Raw genomic sequence first — 21,891 nt, forward strand, 5'->3', positions numbered from 1 at the left:
ACCTAAGGACTCCATTGGGCAAAAATTTAATCAAATATCTTGGTTTCTAGTTAGTAGATTTGTGGCAAGCATCAGTGACCAAAAAAAAAAATATATATATATATATATATATATATCTGAAGTATTGGCACCTACTTGGACGCAGTAAATATTCCCTTCTCAAATTCAAGTTGAAAAGAAGGAATTCTCTGATGGAAACAAGGGAATGAGTTCTCTCACTTTTTATTTTTTGACTTATACAACACATTCATTTTATTGAGGACTCAGCATTAAGTTTGAAGTTCCAAACACTGGAACTCATTTTTGAGGTGATATTGGAAAATAGCATCACATTTTTTAAATGAAATTTTTCCACTATCCATAAAAGTCAGCTGAAACATTTCCCATCATTCTTCATTCCTATGCCCTGCCCCCAATTTACCTTTCTATTCTCAAATTTTAAATAAAACCCTCTTTCACAAATTATGAGAAATTTTGAAAAGTGAAATTAAGCCACATGATTTTGGCAATGAGGGGAAGGATGAGGTTCACCTGTATGCTTTCATGATGACTTATTTGGATCATCTAAAAAGCTCTGCATTTTTTTCTCTTTATAAAATTTAAAAAATTTTTTTTTAAATTAAAAAAAAATTTACAATTTTAAAAGGTTACACACCATTTATAGTTATACAAAATACTGGCTACATTCCCCATGTTGTACAATACATCCTTGTAGCCTATATGACACCCAATAGTTTGTACCTCTCACTCCCCCACCCCATATTCCCCCTCTTGCACTGGTAACGACTAGTTTTTTCTCTGTATCTGTGAGTCTGCTTCTTTTTTGTTTGATTCACTAGTTTGCTGTATTTTTTTAGGTTCCACATGTAAGTGATATCATACAGTATTTGCCTTTCTCTGTCTAACTTATTTCACTTAGCATAATGCCCTCCAAGCCCATCCATGTTGCTGCATATGGATTCCATTGTGTGTGTGTGTGTGTGTGTGTGTATGTGTGTATACACATATATATATCTCACATCTTCTTTATCCATTCATCTGTTGATGGACACTTAGGTTGTTTCCATACTTTGGCAATTGTAAACGATGCTGCTGTGAACACTGGGGTGCATGCATCTTTTTGAATTACTGTTTTTGTTTTTTTCAGATATGTACCCAAGAGTGGAAATGCTGGGTCTATGACTAGAAAACTGGTAGTTCTATTTTTAGTTTTTGGAGAAACCACCATACTGTTCTCCACAGTGGCTGCACCAATTTACATTCCCACCAACAGTGTATGAGGGTTCCCTTTTCTCCACATCCTTGCCAACATTTGTTATCTGTGTTCTTTTTGACTCCCCATTCTGATAGGGTGAGGTGATATCTCATTGTGGTTTCGATTTGCATTTCCCTGATGATTAGTGATGTTGGACATCTTTTCATGTGCCTGTTGGCCATCTGCATTTCCTCTTTGGAAAAATGTCCATTCAGTCTTTCTGCCCATATTTTTTTTTAAATTATTTTTGGCTGCACTGGGTCTTCATTGCTGCTCGCGGACCAGCCCATTTTTTAACTGATTTGTTTGGGGCTTTTTTGTTTTTTTTATCCCCACCCCACCACGGTTTTCCCCCCTTGGTGTCCATACGTTTCTTCTCTACATCTGTGTCTCAACTTCTGCCCTGCAAACCAGTTCATCTGTACCATTTTTCTAGGTTCCACATACATGCATTGATATACGATATTTGTTTTTCTCTTTCTGACTTACTTCACTCTTTATGACAGTCTCTAGATCCATCCATGTCTCAACAAATGACTCAATTTCGTTCTTTTTTATGGCTGAGTAATATTCCATTGTATATATGTACCACATCTTCTTTATCCATTCATCTGTTGATGGGCACTTAGGTTGCTTCCATGAGCTGGCTATTGTAAATAGTGCTGCAATGAACATTGGGGTGCATGCGTCTTTTTGAATTATGGTTTTATCTGGGTATATGCCCAGAAGTGGGATTGCTGGATCATATGGTAATTTTATTTTTAGTTTTTTAAGGAACCTCCATACTGTTCTCCATGGTGGCTGTATCAATTTACATTCCCACCAAGAGTGCAAGAGGGTTCCCTTTTCTCCACACCCTCTCCAGCATTTGTTGTTTGTAGATTTTCTGATGATGCCCATTCTAACTGGTGTGAGGTGATACCTCATTGTAGTTTTGATTTGCATTTCTCCAATAATTAGTGATGTTGAAAAGCTTTTCATGTGCTTCTTGGCCATCTGTATGTCTTCTTTGGAGAAATGTCTATTTAGGCCTTCTGCCCATTTTTGGATTGGGTTGTTCATTTTTTTAATATTGAGCTGCATGAGCTGTTTATATATTTTGGAGATTAATCCTTTGTCCATTTTTCATTGGCAAATATTTTCTCCCATTCTGAGGGTTGTCTTTTTGTCTTGTTTATGGTTTCCTTTGCTCTCCAAAAGCTTTGAAGTTTCATTAGGTCCCATTTGTTTTTATTTCCATTACTCTAGGAGGTGGATCAAAAAAGATCTTGCTGTGATTTATGTCAAAGAGTGTTCTTCCTATGTTTTCCTCTAAGAGTTTTACAGTGTCCGGTCTTAAGTTTAGGTCTCTAATCCATTTTGAGTTTATTTTTGTGTATGGTGTTAGGGAGTGTTCTAATTTTATTCTTTCACATGCAGCTGTCCAGTTTTCCCAGCACCACTTATTGAAGAGACTGTCTTTTCTCCATTGTATATCCTTGCCTCCTTGGTCATAGATTAGTTGACCATAGGTGTGTGGGTTTATCTCTGGGCTTTCTATCTTGTTCCATTGATCTATGTTTTTGTTTTTGTGCCAGTACCATATTGTCTTGATTACTGTAGCTTTGTAGTATAGTCTGAAGTCAGTGAGTCTGATTCCTCCAGCTCCGTTTTTTTCCCTCAAGACTGCTTTGGCTATTCGAAGTCTTTTGTGTCTCCATACAAATTTTAAGATTTTTGTTCTAGCTCTGTAAAAAATGCTATTGGTAATTTGATAGGGATTGCATTGAATCTGTAGATTGCTTTGGGTAGTACAGTCATTTTCACAATATTGATTCTTCCAATCCAAGAACAAGGTATATCTCTCCATCTGTTGGTTCATCTTTAATTGCTTTCATCAGTGTCTTATAGTTTTCTGCATACAGGTCTTTTGTCTCCCTAGGTAGGTTTATTCCTAGTTCTTTTATTCTTTTTCTTGCAATGGTAAATGAGAGTGTTTCCTTCATTTCTCTTTCAGATTTTTCATCATTAGTGTATAGGAATGCAAGAGATTTCTGTGCATTAATTTTGTATCCTGCAACTTTACCAAATTCATTGATTAGCTCTGGTAGTTTTCTGGTGGCATCTTTAGGATTCTCTATGTATAGTATCATGTCATGCACAAACAGTGACAGTTTTACTTCTTCTTTTCCAATTTGGAATCCTTTTATTTCTTTTTCTTCTCTGCTTGCCATGTCTAGGACTTCCAAAACTATGTTGAATAATAGTGGTGAGAGTGCACATCCTTCTCTTGTTCCTGATATTAGAGGAAATGCTTTCAGCTTTTCACCATTGAGAATGATGTTTGCTGTGGGTTTGTCATATATTGCCTTTATTATGTTGAGGTATGCCCACTTTCTGGAGAGTTTTTATCATAAATGGGTGTTGAATTTTGTCAAAAGCTTTTTCTGCATCTATTGAGATGATCATATGTTTTTATTCTTCAAATTGTTAATATGGTGTATCACACTGATTGATTTGCATATATTGAAGAATCCTTGCATCCCTGGGATAAATCCCACTTGATCACAGTGTATGATCATTTTAATGTGTTGTTGGACTCTGTTTGCTAGTATTTTGTTGAGGATTTTTGCATCTCTATTCAGCAGTGATATGGGTCTCTAATTTTCATTTTTTGTAGTATCTTTGTCTGGTTTTGGTATCAGGGTGATGGTGGCCTCATAGAATGAGTTTGGGAGTGTTCCTTCCTCCACAATTTTTTGGAAGTTTGAGAAGGATGGGTGTTAGCTCTTCTCTAAATGTTTGATAGAATTCACCTGTGAAGCCATCTGGTCCTGGACTTTTGCTTGTTGGAAGACTTTTAATCACAGTTTCAATTTCATTACTTGTGATTGGTCTGTTTGTATTTTCTATTTATTCCTGGTTCAGTCTTGGAAGCTTACACCTTTCTAAGAATCTGTCAGTTTCTTCTAGATTTTCCATTTTATTGCATAGAGTTGCTTGTAGTAGTCTCTTGGGATGCTTTGTATTTCTGCAGTGGCTGTTGTAACTTCTCCTTTTTCATTTCTAATTTTATTGATTTGAGTCCTCTCCCTCTTTTTCTTGATGAGTCTGGAAAATTGTTTATCAATTTTGTGTGTCTTCTCAAAGAACCAGCGTTTAGTTTTATTGATCTTAGCTATTGTTTTCTTTGTTTCTATTTCATTTATTTCTGCTCTGATCTTTATGATTTCTTTCCTTCTGCTAACTTTCGGTTTTGTTTGTTCTTCTTTCTCTAGTGCCTTTATGTGTAAGGTTAGATTGTTTACTTGAGATTTTTCTTGTTTCTTGAGGTAGGCTTGCATAGCTATAAACTTCTGTCTTAGAACTACTTTTGCTGCATCCCATAGGTTTTGGATCATCGTGCTTTCATTGTCATTTGTCTCTAGGTATTTTTTGATTTCCTCTTTGATTTCTTCAGTGATCTCTTGGTTATTTAGTAACGTATTGTTTAGCCTCCACGTGTTTGTGTTTTTTACGTTTTTTCCCTGTAATTCATTTCTAATCTCATGGCATTGTGTTCAGAAAAGATTTCAATTTTCTTAAATTTACTGAGGCTTGATTTGTGACTCGAGATATGATCTATCCTGGAGAATGTTCCATGCACACTTGAGAAGAAAGTGTAATCTGCTGTGTTTGGATGGAATGTCCTATAAATATCAATTAAATCTATCTGGTCCATTGTGTCATTTAAAGCTCTTTCCTTATTTATTTTCATTTTGGATGATCTGTCCATTGGTGAGGTGTTAAAGTTCCCCACTATTATTGTGTTATTCTCGATTTCCTCTTTTATAGCTGTTAGCAGTTGCCTTATGTATTGAGGTGCTCCTATGTTGGGTGCATATATACTTATAATTGTTATATTTTCTTCTTGGATTGATCTCTTGATCATTATGTCGTTCCTTGTCTCTTGTAACATTCTTTATTTTAAAGTCTATTTTATCTGATATGAGTATTGCTACTCCAGCTTTCTTCTGATTTCCATTTGCATGGAATATCTTTTTCCATCCCCTCACTTTCAGTCTGTCTGTGTGCCTAGGTCTGAAGTGGTTCTCTTGTAGGCATCATATAGATGGGTCTTGTTTTTGTATCCATTCAGCAAGCCCGTGTCTTTTGGTTGGAGCATTTAATCCACTCATGTTTAAGGTATTGATATGTATGTTCCTATGACCATTTTCTAATTGTTTTGTGTTTGCTTTTGTAGGTCCTTTTCTTCTCTTGTGTTTCCCACTTAGAGGAGTTCCTTAAGCATTTGTTGTAGAGCTGGTTTGGTGGTGCTGAATTCTCTTAGCTTTTGCTTGTCTGTAAAGCTTTTGATTTCTCCAATGAATCTGAATGAGATCCTTTGCTGGGTACAGTAATCATTGTAGCTTCTGCCCTTTCATCACTTTAAGTATATCATGCCATTCCCTTCTGGCTTGTAGAGTTTCTGCTGAGAAATCAGCTGTTAACCTTATGGGAGTTCCCTTGTATGTTATTTGTCATTTTTCCCTTGCTGCTTTCAATAATTTTTCTTTGTCTTTAATTTTTGCCAATTTGATTACTATGTGTCTAGGCATGTTTCTCCTTGGGTTTATCCTGTATGGGACTCTCTGTGCTTCCTGGACTTGGGTGGCTATTTCCTTTCCCATGTTAGGGAAGTTTTCGACTATAATCTCTTCAAATATTTTCTCTGGTCCTCTCCCTCTCTTCTCCTTCTGGGACCCCTATAAAGCGAATGTTGTTGTGTTTAATGTTGTCCCAGAGGTTTCTTAGGTTGTCTCCATTTCTTTTCACTCTTTTTTCTTTATTCTGTTCCTCAGCAGTGAATTCTACCATTCTGTCTTCCAGGTCACTTGTCCGTTCTTCTGCCTCAGTTCTTCTGCTATTGATTCCTTCTAGTGTAGTTTTCATTTCAGTTGTTGTATTGTTCATCTCTGTTTGTTTATTCTTTAATTCGTCTAAGTCTTTGTTAAACATTTCTTGCATATTCTCTATCTTTGCTTCCATTCTTTTTCCGAGGTCCTGGATCATCTTCACTATCATTATTGGGAATTCTTTCTCTGGAAGGTTGCCTATTTCCACTTCATTTAGTTGTTTTTCTGGGGTTTTATCTTGTTCCTTCATCTGGTACATATTCCTCTGCCTTTTCATCTTCTCTATCTTTCTGTGAATGTGGTTTTTGTTTCACAGGCTGCAGGATTTTACTTCTTCTTACTTCTGCTGTCTGCCCTCTGGTGGATGCGGCTATCTAAGAGTCTTGTGCAAATTTCCTGATGGGAGGGACTGGTGGTGGGTAGAGCTGTTGCTCTGGTAGGCAGAGCTCAGTAAAACTTTAATCTGCTTAACTGCTGATGGGTGGGGCTGGGTTCCCTCCCTGTTGCTTGTTTGGCCCAAGGCAACCCAACACTGGAGCCACCTGGGCTCTTTGGTGGCGCTAATGGCAGACTCTGGTAGGGCTCACACCAAGGAGTACTTCCAGGAACTTCTGCCAGTGTCCTTGTCCCCACGGTGAGCCACAGCCACACCCCGCCTCTGCAGGAGACCCTCCAACACTAGCAGGTAGGTCTGGTTCAGTCTCCTATGGGGTCACTGCTCCTTCCCCTGGGTCCCGATGCACACACTACCTTGTGTGTGCCCTCCAAGAGTGGAGTCTCTGTTTCCCACAGTCCTGTCAATGTCCTGCAATCAAATCCCACTAGTCTTCAAAGTCTGATTCTCTAGGAATTCCTCCTCCCCTTGCCGGACCCCCAGGTTGGGAAGCCTGACGTGGGGCTCAGAACCTTCACTCCAGTGCATAGACTTCTGTGGTATAAGTGTTCTCCAGTCTGTGAATCACCCACCCAGCAGTTATGGGATTTGATTTTGCTGTGATTGCACCCCTCCCACCATCTCATTGTGGCTTCTCCTTTGTCTTTGGATGTGGGGTATCTCTTTTGGTGAGTTTCAGTGTCCTCCTGTCGATGATTGTCCTGCAGTTAATTGTGATTCTGGTGTTCTCACAAGAGGGAGTGAGAGCACGTCCTTCTCCTCTGCCATCTTGGTTCAGGGCCTATACTCGGGTCCATTAATTTCTAATGCTTTTTTTCCCCCTAAAAAGACGTAATGAATGAAGGCAATAACTTCAAAAACAAACAGGAAAAATAAAAATTACAAACACAGCTATTGCAGTCATTCAACCAAATAGTTAAGTGATGTATTAGTTTCCAGTGGCTACTGTAAACACAACTTGGTAGAGAGAAATTTATTCTCTCCCAGTTTGAGAGGACAGAAGTCTAAAACCAGTCTCACCAGGCTGAAATCAAGGTGTCAGCAGGGTCACACTCCCTCTAGAGGAGAAACTATTTGTCTTCCAGCTTCTGGTGGCTGATGGCATTCCTTGGCTTGTGACTTCATTACTTTTTGGTCACATTGCTTTCTCCTCTTCTGTGTCAGATCTCCTTCTTCCTCCTTCTTATCAGGATACATGTGATTGCATTTATAGCCCATCTGCATAATCCAGGGTTATCTCCCCCCTTAATCACATCTACAAAGTCTTTTTTTTTTTTTTTTTTTTTTTTGCCATTTAAGGTGACAGTCACAGGTTCCAGGGATTGGGACATAGATATCTTTGGAGATGGAGCATTATTTAGCTTTCCACAAGTGGTAAACCTAATATTAATTATATCTATGCACCAGTAACCTAACAAAGTGAAAAACTCAAGAGAGGTGCCTATAAGAACACCCACCTCTGTCCCTGAGCCCCCCATACTCCATGGTCAATTGATTCTTTTATAATAACGATGATGATAAAACATTTATCAAGAATCTGCCATGTGCCTGGTCCTGTTGTAAGTTCCCATGCATTGCCCCCAAAGGATCCTCACAACTACCCAATGAGGTAGGACCATCATATTTCCACAATTTACACATATGGAAATGGAGGAGGCTAAATCCATGTTGAGAGAAGCAGAACCAGGGTGCAAAACTGGGGGCGTCCACCTCCCATGACCCTGTCTCTGGTTCACTGGGAGTGCACCCGACTCCCTGGAAAGGAACGTCTCACGGGCAGGAGCATGTGCCGCTGCTGCAGGTGCCCAGAGAGACCACCGGCTGCAAAACTGGCTTGTGGACTCCAGCTCCAGGAGCTCCACATTGCCCTAAAATAAAATACTGTACTGAGAGAATGAGAGTGTCCCTTTAAATTTTAACGATAGCATAGCTATTTAAGAGATCATTTTAAGTTTACATGAGCATTCAGGTGAATCTTACCTTTCTGAAGGTGAATGTAGCAGATCTAACTAATCACTCCCTTTGATTCTGGATCCTAGGATCCCGGGAATAGCTATTGATGAGCACAGGCGCTAACTGAGCCCATGGGGGTTAACGATGTTCACAGAACTGAGGGTTGCAGAAGCTGCGGATTCTTTTATATTTTATTTTTGTGGTGCAGGAGCAGGAGGGACCAGGAAAATGCCTGTTATTAAGATAAACAGTGATATAAGCCAGACTTTCTGGTCAAATGGATTAAATGACCTATAAAATGATTTTTTCTGAGCCAAACGGTCCACTCAGTGTCCTGGAACACACTATCTCCTAGCCTGTGCTCGCATTGCTCTTCTTGTCCCAATTCCCACCTCCTTTCTGGTCACCCATCATCACATACTGAACACTTAGTATATGCAGGGCATTGTGCTAGGTGCTGCCCATATGAAGGCAATTAAACAGGAGTCCTCCCAACAGTGGAATCTAGAATTAGGTAATGAAAAACAAGTAGTCAGTTTATTCCAACTCTCTTAAACTGGTTAGAGTTATTCACTCATTTACTCATTCATTCAACAAATATTTATTGGGCATCTTCTTTGTGCCAGGCATGAATGAAGTAAAAAATAAAAAGGTATCTAACCCAGCCTGAGAGAGAGGGTAGCTAATGCTTCTAGGAGGAGTTACAGGCTTTGTTTAAGCTGAAAGATGGATGGGAATTATCTAGATCCAGTTAGAAGAGGGTTTTTCAGGCAGTGGAGATCTGTAAAGCGGGGTGTGAGGGGACCAAGTAGGAGTGGCAATGGATAAGGGTGAGGAGTTAGGGCCAGAACTTGGAGCGGCTTGAAGGCTGTGTAAAGATTTCCAGACTTTATCCCAAGGCGGAAAAGGAGCTCTTGAAAAATTTTTTTTTACATTACAAGAAGCACACAGGCTCTGTACAATACATACAAACAGAAGTAAAAAGAGTACATTGTATATCTTCTACTACAACTTGACGGTGCAAGAGTTACTGCCTTTTAAGTATATAATATATCTAAAAAGAAGGAAAACAAAATTTTTTTTAAATTAATGCAGATTGTATCAATGTCAATCTCTTGATTGTGATACTGTACAAAAATTACCCAAGATACTACCATTGGAAGAAATCAAGTGAAGGGTATTATTATTACTATTATTGTATCTCACAATAGTATGTGAATCTACAAAGATCTCAGAACAAACTTTTTTTAAATGCACCACACACGAAAATAAAGGCAAAGACATCTTCACGGGAAGGAGAATATTGATATAGTAAAACAACACAATGGAACCCACTGATAGCTTCTGAAAGGCAATGAAAGCAATTCATCCTATAGAGCTTTAGAGGTGACTAAAGGTTCAGCTGTGGGTCTGTAATCCGCATTTTCATTGCAAAAAAACCCCTGGGAGTGATCAGAGCACTGATACAGGAAGGAAAAATGGAATGGCTCAGATAGCAATGAAATGTTACTAAGAGGAGTAAGATTGTGTGGTTGGGGAAAGAGGTGGCTGCTGGACTATGATTTCTAAGTGGGTTTAGATGTGCCCAACGCCCAGCTTACTAGCAAATAAATTTATGTTCTTTCATTGGCTATTGTAGGATACAGTGCTCACCAGTCGCTTCCTCTCCTGCAGGAACTTCCAGTGATGTTTCTAGCAATGTTCCTTGGATACATATGGACACATGATATATACCGTGTAATGAAATAAACACAAATATAGAGTAGGACATGCTCAGGTCCTAATATTCAATTCATAAGACAAAACATCCTATCACAAACAAGTCAGAGCTTACCAGCCTCTTGAAAGGTTTTTAACAGTGGGAGTGATATAATCAAACTTGTCATTTAGAAGATCCCTCTGGCAGCGGTACAGACAATTTATTGGAGGGGGTGAAGATTCAAGGGAGAAACAGAAAGGACTTCCACTTAAGGGACAGGGGCAATGGAGAGGAGATAGATTCCAGAATTATTAAGGAAGCAAAAATCTCTATCTCAACCATAAGAAATCCCCAGTAGAGCTTGGCCCTTGAATCTGCTGGGGTCAAATTTGGCTGTAAAACAGAAAACTCAAAATAACAATTGTTTAAACAAGATAGATGTTTATTTCTCTTATAAAAAGAAGTCCAGAGACATCAGTTCAGATGTGGTCTGGTGGTTCCAGTGTCACTGAGGAGTCTGGTTCCTCCTGTTCTTCTCATCTACCTTGCAAGTACATAGCTTCTGTCTTTAAAGTTACCTTTTGGTCCAAGATGGCTGCCAGAGCCCACCTAACTGGTCCACAACATTGGTAGTGGAAAAGAAGAAGGGAGAAAGCTGAGCCATCAACTTCTGCAAAGGCTTCTCCAGATCTCCACACATATTGATGTTTATATCTCACTGGCCAAAACCAATGGCTATACGTACTAATGAGGATGACAGGAAAATAATAATATCCTAGCCCTGCTATCATACAAGAATATCTGGAATGCATATTTGATGGATACTTAGCAATCTCTGTCATAGCCATCAATCAAGTGAGACACAGAGAAGGTGAGAATATGCTAGCCCTCCAGGGGATGAGTCACAGAGTTCGGTGGACACTGTGATGTGCCACCCAGGTCTCCTTCCATGAAGGACTTTTGCCTCAGCTGCAGAGAGCATTGTCAACTGAGAGCTTTCATCTGCTAGCCCCTTCTGAGAGCCTCCGCACCCAAGGAGCCTAGATAGCTTATGTTCAATGAACTTCAATACAGGAATATAAGGTGGACATCTTCATCCATCTGAGGACAACTCAGAAGAACTATCCTAGCTCCAGCTCTTTCCTTGGAGTTGGCTAAGGCTACTGTCAAGCTACACTGTAGTTTGAATTTTCAAGCTGGAATCTAAACTCCACAAAAAAAACAACGAACTTCCCTTTTCTCGCCACAAATTTCTCTTTTTTCCAGAAGTGACTCCTACTTCCTTGCCCTCCCTTCCACAGCATGGATGCCATGTTCACTCTTTAATAGACCTCCTGTGTGCCAACCTCCAACTCAGAGTCCACTTCTCAGGCCAGCCAGTGTGGCAAAGAGGGAGCGTGTATCTACCTGAGGTGTCAGAAACTCTGGAAGGAGGCGAAACATTCACATTTATTGAAAGTAGACTGGGCTGAAAAGATGGAGACGTGCCACTGTATGCACGTTTCCTTTTTTCTGTCTCCTGCTTGCTTCTCATGGCTGTCAGTGCGCATGTCTATAGTATCCGTTATGTCGCTTCCAATGTGTAACTATCCATCTAGGTTTGGATAACCAGATCCTCAAACTTGTTAAAACTGTGTGTAAAGAAAAGAAAACGGCTGTTGGGTGAGAGCTGGGTCTTCCTAGATGGAAAGTGCCTGAGTAACCACACGGTAGGACTTCCACTATCTCCAGCTATGCTTATTAGAGCCTTTAAAAAATTTTTATTTTTTGGTTTCTTTCTTGGTTCTTGGCTAGGTTCTAAAGATACGTGAGATGGGACTCTAAATGCAATAAATAAGAGAGGGAAACATTACTCTAACTTTGTGGCATTTTTGGTTCTAACTCAGAAGCCAATTTTCCTTACTCTGTCTGGGGCTTATAGAATTTAGCCTAAAACAGCCTGTCATCATAGACACCCCTTCCTCTGGCATTCCATCTACCCATTTGTGAAAGCTGGTCCACACAAATGTTCACTCAGGATGAAAACAGACCACCTGGGCACCCAGTTGTGTGTGGGGGGGTGCTCATGACCATGGAGGAAAATGTCCCACAGGGGCCAGAACTGCATCATCACCCAGTTCTCAGGCAGGGAGTCCTACCCCCAAAACACTCCCTCCTCACCAGTGTGTACAGGCGACCGGCAAACATTACACTGCACCCAAAACTTCATAGTCAGAAATGTTTTTTTCATTTCCATGACTCAGAGCAAACGTTATTCATATAGTGCCTCTGAATACACCCACTTCTGGAAAAAAAGAGAAATTTGTGGCAAGAAAGGATAACTTTGCCATCATTTCTTCCCGGAGTTTAGATTCTGGGTTAGGGAGCATCAGCTGCTAGTGACACAAGCCTGCGTGCTATGTGCCTTTTGAAGTTTGCCTACTCACAGATCTCTCTGGCTCTTTCCACTTGTCTCTGTCAACAATTGACACTGCAGTCTTTATTTATCTGGATTTTTAAAAATTGAATTTGTGATGGTACCTTTTCTCACAAAAGCACTTTTCAGGCAAATAGTCCATGGCAGTTTCCTCCCGGTTTATTTTAGGGAAAAGTGAGAGAAGATCCTCTTCCTTTGAAAAACCCTAACTAAACTCACACAAGTCTGTAAATATATTTTCTCAGAGACTTTTACTCATCTTTGAATCTTCCAGGGTCTGATACCTGGAGTACAATAGACACTAAATGTTTGTTGAATGAATGAATGAATGAATGAATGAATGAATGAATGAATGAAATGAATGACAATTACTGCGTGAATAAATGAATGTGAGCTCAAAAAGCTTACTGGTAGGAGGATAAAATTCGCTCCTGAAAGGTATAACACAGGAAAGACTGGATGCTGTGAGAAGGTGGGAGGGAATGATCACATCAGGTGAGATGAGTGATGTTCAATCAGGCTGTATCTGGTAGAGTCACCAGGAGGGCTTTACAAATCCCAGAGCCCAACCTGTTAAATCAGAATCTTTCAGGGTGGACCCAGGCATTGGTGTTTTTTTAAAGCTCCTCAGGAGATACCAATGTTCAGCTGGAGTTGAGAGCCACTGGGACATGAGGATCAGAGAGAGATTCATAAAGGAAGTGGTTTTTTAAAACAACCTTTAAGGATGGATAGAGTTTTGGCTTGTAGAAATGAGCAGGAACTAGAGAAGATGGCCTGACCTCCCTTCCCTCCCAACCACAATTCCGGACTGTCTATCCTACCTAATCCAGACAGATGCTGGCAACTGGTAAGGGGGCGCCTGTGCAGTTAAATGACTTTTTCCCCTCTGGGTCATCTAAGAGCCTGGCCACTAGTGTCTGAAGGACTCAGGTGAGGGTCTGAACACTGAGGATCTTGGGAGAGCTGGCCTGAGGGACTGCCCACCCCAGGGCATGTCGGTATCCACTGGTATATTCCAACTCAAGAGCTGAAAAGGAAAGTCAGTGATTTCATCCTTGAGGCTGGGATCTCATGAAAAGATGGGAAACCTAAAGTTTTCCTTCCTGTGGTGACTTCACAGGGATCTGACAACCCACCATTTGCTCCACTGGCAGCCCCTGCAACAGAGACCACAGGGCCTTCCATTACTCTCAGAAGTGATGCTGCAGAAGGCTCTTAGCAATTATACCCAAACCCCAAGGATTAAACAAAGAAAAATAATACATCAGAGAAGGACAAAAGCTAGAGAGAGAGAAATAATAAACAAGGCAATCAAAACATGAAAAATAAAGACTTGTAAAATTTTAGAGCTACTGGAGGAGGTCGTCTACAAACTATACAAAAAAATAACAGTAATAAGAGGTGCTGAGGAGATTTTTAAAACACCTTCAGAAGACAGCCTAGAATTTAAATAGGCAAATGTGATCTTCAAATTAAAACAAGTTGAGTTAAGTAAAGAGTAGGATAGTCAGTGTTGAGACTCAATTCAGGGCCTAGAGGATCAAGTGGAAGAAACTATTCAAACCACAGAACTGATGGCTTCCGTAGGGAAAGGAGAAATTCCAGAAGGAGAAGGAGGAACAGCTGGAGAGAGGCAACAAACAATGATGCGAGAAAATTTGGTACAGATGAGGAAAGATCAGTACCTGTCTTGCAAGTTTTCACCAAATTCTACACCAGGTGTACCTTGGTCAATTTCCAAATTCCAAAGGTAAAGCAATAAATCTTTCAGGTTTACAGGTAAAAAGAACAAGATAGGAGAATCACATTGGCACTCAACTCTGCTGCACTGAAAACTAGGAGAGTAACATTTATGGACTTTTGAGAAAAAGGACTGCAACCTAGGATTCCTCTGCTGGCCAAGTTAGCCTTCATCTGTCAGCGAGAAAGAAAGATATTTGGGGCGTGCAAGAATTCAGAGAATATATTATTCCCACGCCCTATCTGGGGAAAATACTAAAGAAAGGGCTCTAATTAAACAACAAATGAATCATAGCAGAAACCTCAAGATCAGGAAAAAAGAATAAGTAAAAGGAAAGAGTAGTGAGCTATGATACTTGCTATTTATATAAATATGTGTAATATCTAAATCCATAACAGTAGGTTGCCTGAGAATGTGTAATATAAATTCTAAATGAGGATTCTTGAAATAGGCAAGGAACATTCCAAGGAAATTCTAATAATAATAATAATCCAGAATGAAAAACTCTTTTATATCTCAGCAAAACCCAGAAGTGGGAGAGAAATGAGGCAACAAAGCAAAAGCATTTATTCTATCTCCTCTGGAGAGAGAAAGGGGAAGGAAGGAGGAAGATAGTCTTCTAAAAGAGAGTTAGTAAACATGAAAGTGGAACTAAATAGAAAAGAAAATCATATGAGACACTACTGAACAAATCCAAAGGCTTGTTCTTAAAAAGTTCAATGAAATTGATAAACCCTTCCCTAGTCTGTTTAAAGAAAAGTGAGAACAAAAAACTAAACAAGAACGCTCCCCAGATGTGAGAGCCCAGAGCCACCTGCCCGCCAGCATCTGCCCTGGGACTCAGGGGCTCAGGGATGGGGTCAGGATGCCCCACCCTTCCCCACACGTCCCATCCCCCCACGTCCCAGATTTGTCTCAGCCACGTAGCTGACGTTGGATCAAAAGCTGCAGGTGACATCAACGGTCCCAAGAGCATTGCTCTAATTAAGAATAATACAATAATTTTGGACGATTAAAAAATAAATAAATAAAAAATAAACAAGAACACGTGAAACACATAATGTTCTGTGTCAATTATACCTCAATTTTAAAAAATAGACAAAATTGGGAGTGAAAAATGAGCCATCATCACAGATACAGAAGAGATTAAAATAATTATAAGAATTTATTATATGCTAATTCTATGACAATAAATTTGAAGATCTAGAGGAAATTACCAAAATTAATCCAAGTGAAGACCTGAATAACAATTTTAGTGGGAGAGGAAAGAAAGGTTGTTAAATATCAACCATTAACAAGGGTATCAGGACAGATGGTTTAACAGCTCAGCTTTCTAATCTTCAAAGAATAGATAATATCAGTGTTAATTAGTTTATTCTAGACCATGGAAAAAATTGAAAGCTTCTCAATTTATTTTATGAAGCAAGCATGATTTTAATGCTAGATAAAATATTAACAAATAGAATCTAGCCATGTGGCAAAAAAAATAATACACTGTAACTAAGCAGAGTTTATTCTAGGATTACAAAGCACAACATCAAGATATCTATCAACATAAATATGTTCATCAATAAATTAAAAGTGAAAAACCATACCCTATCAATAGTTCCTGAAAAGGCATTTGATAAAATTCAGCAGCCATCCATATTAAAGCTTTAAGGAAAATAAGAATGAAGTGATAGTTGTTGTATAAAATAAAGCCTCTTTATCAAAAACCAATAGCCAATATCATTCTCATTGGTCAAACACCAAAAGCACTTCAATTGAAATCAAATCCAGACAAAAATGCCCACTATTGCCACTGTAACTCAACATTTTCTTCAAGATTCAGAGATTAAAACAAATGTCTTAAGGTAAGAAAATGAAGTGATTAGTACAAGCATGTGAAAGAAGAAATAAAATATTGGAATATTTCTTTTTGCTCATGGTTTTATCTCTTCTTTTCAGATTTATGCCTGCTATTAATGTTCCTGTTTAACACTGACTTGGAGGTTTTTAGAAAATACAATAAGAACATAAAATTAAGTAACTGACATAAATATTTGATAATATTTTCTTCCCTTGACCACATGACTGCATTCCTAGAAAACTCAGGAAACTCTAGTTTTAAAAAAACACTCAAATTAATGAAGAATTTGGTAAGGTGACAAATTTTACAGAAATGCATATAAAAATTAATCACTCCTCTATAGTATAGTATGTTCACCTAAAAATAGAAATGAGAAAAATATTCAGTTAATTTTAGTGACAAAATCTATTAAATATTGAGGGATAAATAGAAAGGAAACATAAGACTATGGAAAAAAACCTTATGAAAAAAACCACAACAAAATCTGAAGAAATTTTAACACCAAACAATTTGTTCGAAGGAGTTAATATCTTAACAAATTCCTTCTCCCCCCAAATATAAATGTAATACAATGCCAATTATAATCCCAGTAGTTTGTGGGTTTTGTTTTGGTTTTTTTTGGCTGGGGTTTTAATAGGAGTTGCATTATATTTGTATATCACTTTGGGGAGAATTAGTTATCTTTACTATGTTGAGTCTCTCAATCCACAGCCATGGTCCCCCTTTCATTTATTTAGACCTTTGATTTCTCTCCACAGCACCAGTAGATTTTTTGATTGTAAGTAAATTGGTTTTGAAGTATAGTGTACATACAGAAAAGTGCCAAACCATAAGTGTGCCCATGTAACTAACATCCCCATAAAGAAATATAAAGAAATATAACATAACCAGCACTCCTTAAGTTCCCCATCCCGTCCCCTCCCAGTGTCCCCCAACACCAAGGAGAAACCACCTACTGTCTTGACTTCTAATACCACAGACTTACTTTGCCTCCAACAGGTTTTGTTTTTTAATTGGATAAAATGTGCTTAGAACTTACACAGACAATAAATGTTCAGAAGATAAGAAAAATAGGAAAAAGAATAACAATAAGAGACGTCTAACCTTATCAGTATCAGAGAACTCCAAAAAGCTATAGTAATTAAATCATTGTGTATTAGTACAGGAAGAGACCAACAGTAAGAGGTACAGAATAAGGGATGAAAAAAATCAATCCCGGTACATGTGAGCATTTAATACAAAGCTGATAATTCAAGACAGCAGGGAAAGAATAGATTATTTAATAAATGATACTAGCTCAACTTACTAGAACAAGTTGAATCCCATCTTATGCTATATACTAAAACAAATTTTAGACATATGTAAGACTTGTTACATTTGTATAAAATAAAACAATAAATAGCTTAGAAGAAAATGTAGGTAAATACATAGGCTGGGGAATCTTCTTATCAGAATAGGAAACCCAGAACCTCTGAAAGAAAGACATATTTGACTTAAATTGAAAATGCCACTAAGATAATAGGTAAGTGATAGATTTGGAGGGAAAAAGTTTTACAGATGACAGGTAAATGATAAATAACAATACTATAAAAAGAGCTCCTACAAATTGCCCAATCAAAAAATGGGCAAAGACTATGAATAGATAATTCACAGAAAAGCAAATCAAAATTCTCAACAAACGTGAAAAGATGCTCAAGCTCACCAGTAGTCCTCAAACTGCAAATTAAGTTTACAATGAAATATCACTTTATGACGAACTGAATGTAAAATATTAAAACAAGAGTGATAGTGACTGTTGCTAGTAGGGGTGTGGGTAAAGCATTCTCCATATTTCACTACTGAAAATATGATGTTTGGGCCTTTTTGAAAGCAATCTGGAAATATATAATAAATTTTAAAGTACACATGCCCTTCAACCTTGGAATCTATTCGGTAGAAGCAAAAGCATCAGTACATAAAGATACAGGCTTAAGAATATTTATTTGTAAATCAGATAGCTAGTGGGAAGCTGCCGCATAGCACAGGGAGATCACCTCTGTGCTTTGTGACCACCTAGAGGGGTGGGATAGGGAGGGTGGGAGAGAGGGTGACGCAAGAGGGAAGAGATATGGGAACATATGTATATGTATAACTGATTCACTTTGTTGCAAAGGAAAAACTAACACACTATTGTAAAACAGTTATACTCCAATAAAGATGTTTTTTAAAAATAATATTGCTTCACTGTTTGTAGCGACAGAAACATAAAACAAAAAAAATGTCTTTCAAGAGAAAGATAAATAATGGATAAATTATGAAAAGAGTCTCATCATGAATTATTATGTAAGCCAACACAAAACAATGAATCAGAACCATACTAGGTGACAGAGGGATTTCCACAAGGTATTTTCGAGTGAGAAATAGAATATGTACAAAATCCATGATCTAATTTTTCCAGAGAAAGCATTGAACTCCCCCAAACCATACATATACAGAGATTTACCTATTTATCATCTATCTGATAGATATATAATCTATATATGTGTGTGTATATAATCTTATATCATTATATGAAGATGGAGAAAGTTAAAAGGCTATTAGCACCTGGTCATCTGGGGTAAGGGACTGGGGGAGAGAGCTGGTGGGATGGATACTTGAGAAGACTAAGAAATGAGAAGTTGCAGGGAATGTACGGATGGGAGTGAGTCGTTCCACGTATCTGAAGGGTACTTCAAGGATTCTGGGTATACTCAAAGTTTGAACTCCAGAGCTGCTGGTGGGGGCCTTTCCTGGGGGATACTAAGGCCAAACCCTCCTTAGAGGATGTGGGTACAGGACATAACACAGAGAATGCCTTCTGTCCCTCCTAACAACTGACCCGGTGAAATCATGTCATGTCGAATACCAAGGCCACTGTGAGAAACCCATAGTCTGGGATGTGCAGGACCTAATGCTGTGTTTAGGGTGAAGTGTTCCTACAGGTCTCCTGCCAGGGGGCAATGGGGTAACCGTGGGATCACTGTATGTGTATATGGAACCCAATAACCCCCAGGGACCTTATGGCCTAGTTTGGGCAGGTCAAAGTCCTACCAAAGTCCACAACTCAAGTTATTAAGAACAAACCTTAAGAGATTTTCACTTACTTCTCTTACAGAACATTAAGGGATCCAATTCCTATTCCATATCGACCATCTTAAACTACCCTTTCTCAGGGTTTTACTTTGAGGTGATGAAAATGTTTCAGAAATAGATAGGTGGTGGTTCCACAACATGGTGAATGTAACTAAACGCCACTGAATTTTGCACTTTAAAAAGGATAATTTTATGTTATGTGAATTTCACCTCAATGAATTATTTAGAAAAAAAAATACCTTTTCTCTCCCAGCCTAAAACTTATTTTGTATCTTACTCTCAACTCTACCAAAAACATTCCTGAAAGCCCAGTCCACAAACCCCTCCACTTTAGTTCCTTTTCTCTTCCCCCCTGTTTCCTGTAGTCCTGTCTGCACCCATCCCTCTATCCCATGTCTCAAAACCCCAGGAGGCAGGCTGGCAAACATGGAATTCCGCATGTGGGTGAGGAAAGAGGGGAGCTGAGGTGGGGAAAGACACATTTTCCTTTAACAGGTGGTGGGAATGGGCGAGCCGAAGGCTGGGATTACTCATTAGTAAGTTTTGCCTCTTTCACATATGGGAGCATAAGGTAATTTGGGTACCAGCCGCCCTCAGCAGCCTGTCTTCCCCCACACTGTGAGTCGCTGCCCCCGCCTGTCACGACAGCTTGTTCTCAGCCCCCCAAAGCCAAGGCCCTGTGACTGGGAGCCCCCATCTAAAGGTTGCTTTTGGATGGGGATAGGGAACCTCCCTCCTTTGGTGGGAGGGAGTCAGGGAGGGACGGATGTATGGGAGAGCTCCACTGGGCAGCACGCAGTCTTGCAGAACAGGTGGTTTTGTTTATTTTCCTGCATTTCATTTACAAAATTGTACCCTTTCCTAAAATAGCCTCAGGACTCAAGCACAACAAGTACAGGCACAGCGAGATGGCATTTAATTCAAATACAGAAATTTAAGCAGTCAACATCATGATGGAGCGACAGAAATCACCGCAAAGTAAACATCCAAGCAGCCACTGCCCTTTGGCTGCTCAGCAACTGAGAGGACAGGACAGGAGACAGGCATGTCCCAGCTCAGCCCCTCACCCTGTTCACCCAGGGCAGGGCCGGAAGGCAGGAACAGGCCAGTCCAGAGGGTCTGGGCCCCCAAGGCTCCAGAATGCACAACTCCAGCCCCTACCTCAAATGAAGTTGGGTTTCCCTGGGCTATTTTATGGGTTAACTATGGTTTTAGGGAATCAATCTGTTAATATTACTAATACCAAAAAAAAAAAAAAACCACTTCTGAAAGTCATTATGGCACAGTAGAAAGAGCTTTCCACTCCATTAACTCCCACCCACCCCCTTTTTTTTTTTGAGCCAAATTAACTTAGGTTCAAATCCTGGCTCTGTCACTTACCAGCTGTGTTGAACTTGCACAAATCACGTAAATTCTCCAGGCTTCTGTTTGCTCATCTCTGGGGCAAGGTCAGAGTGATATCACTGGTTTACTGGGAATCTCAGTTCACAGGGGTCATAAACATGAAACGGTTTATTTTTCCTGAAATTGCTCCCAAACTCTCAAACCGCCCATTTCTCACTGGGTAGCTGCTCCTTTGAGTGACAGATCAGCCCAATTCCATAGTGTTTCAGTCACCTTTTATCATTAAACGGTTATTTTCATTCCTTAAGATTCTGCCCTGTTCATTTTAAAATTTCAACCTTCTGTCCATTTCCAGTACTTTTCCTTCCCTCTTAAAACTGCAGAATGCCAATGAAATTAGAGTTCTAGATAAATAACGTTTTCATCTAAGTACCTCTCATTTTGTTTGCTAAACCTGGCAACCCTCCACCTTCTCCCAAGCACAGGCTTTAGGGAAGTGGTTACCAATTCAGGCTGCTCATTAAAAATGTCAATGCCTGGGTTCCGTTCCAGACCGGTTAAATCGGAATATCTGGGCATACCAAGAATTTTTTTTTTTAAGTTTCCCCGAGAGAGTGGAACGTGCACTCGGGGATGACGGCAGCGCTTTGGAGGGAGGTCCGGTTTCTTCCCGTTCTAGCAACGCCTCCCGCTTCCCAGCATGCACTGCTGCGGCGTGGGGGGCCGAAGACGGAGAGGCCGGTGTCGTTTTACGATACTGTTGGTCCGCTGGTCACGACAGCGCCTCCACTTGACACCGACGGGCCCTTTGTTCCCAGTGTGTGGGCAGGCATCCAAATGCGGGCTCTCCTGTTACGTGCTCTGGAGGGCTCCGTGAGGGGCTTCCTTCTGCCTGCTCCCTGGTGGGGAGACGAGGTTTCCGCTTGCCTCCAAATCATCCCTCTGCCGGAAGTAACCCCCCCACCCCGGCCCAACAGCTTCCTGCTGCTGAGAGCCCCCTCCCGCCCCTCGGCGCCCTTCCGAGGGGAGGGTACTGGCAAGATAGCTTAAACCACACTGCCTCCTACAGGCCAAGGTGACCTAAAGGGCTCGTCTCAGCAAGCCGGCACTTCGCACCTGTTGTTCTCAGGTGAGGGTCCAATTCCAGCACCTTCCTCTGCACCCAACCACCATGTTACCCTCATAATAACTCATGTTTGTTGAGATCTTCTGGGTGCCTGGCACTGTGCTCAGCTATTTATCTCCTTTAATC

General features: G+C 39.9%; 1 long non-coding RNA gene across 2 annotated transcripts in view; it reads right to left on the reverse strand.

Moving 5' to 3' along the window:
• LOC136792870 (uncharacterized) overlaps nucleotides 1–21,592 on the reverse strand; it is a 70,150-nt gene extending 48,558 nt beyond the window's left edge. The window contains exon 1 of one of the 2 annotated variants that reach the window (XR_010837422.1): nucleotides 20,676–21,572. This is a non-coding gene — a long non-coding RNA (uncharacterized lncRNA). Of the gene's footprint in view, nucleotides 1–20,675 lie in introns of both variants that reach the window. The other variant, XR_010837421.1, reaches the window with a different exon arrangement.
• Nucleotides 21,593–21,891: the final 299 nt, after the last annotated feature.

The sequence above is a fragment of the Kogia breviceps genome, chromosome 17 (genome assembly GCF_026419965.1).
Source record: "Kogia breviceps isolate mKogBre1 chromosome 17, mKogBre1 haplotype 1, whole genome shotgun sequence".
NCBI classification, from domain to species: Eukaryota; Metazoa; Chordata; class Mammalia; order Artiodactyla; family Physeteridae; genus Kogia; species Kogia breviceps.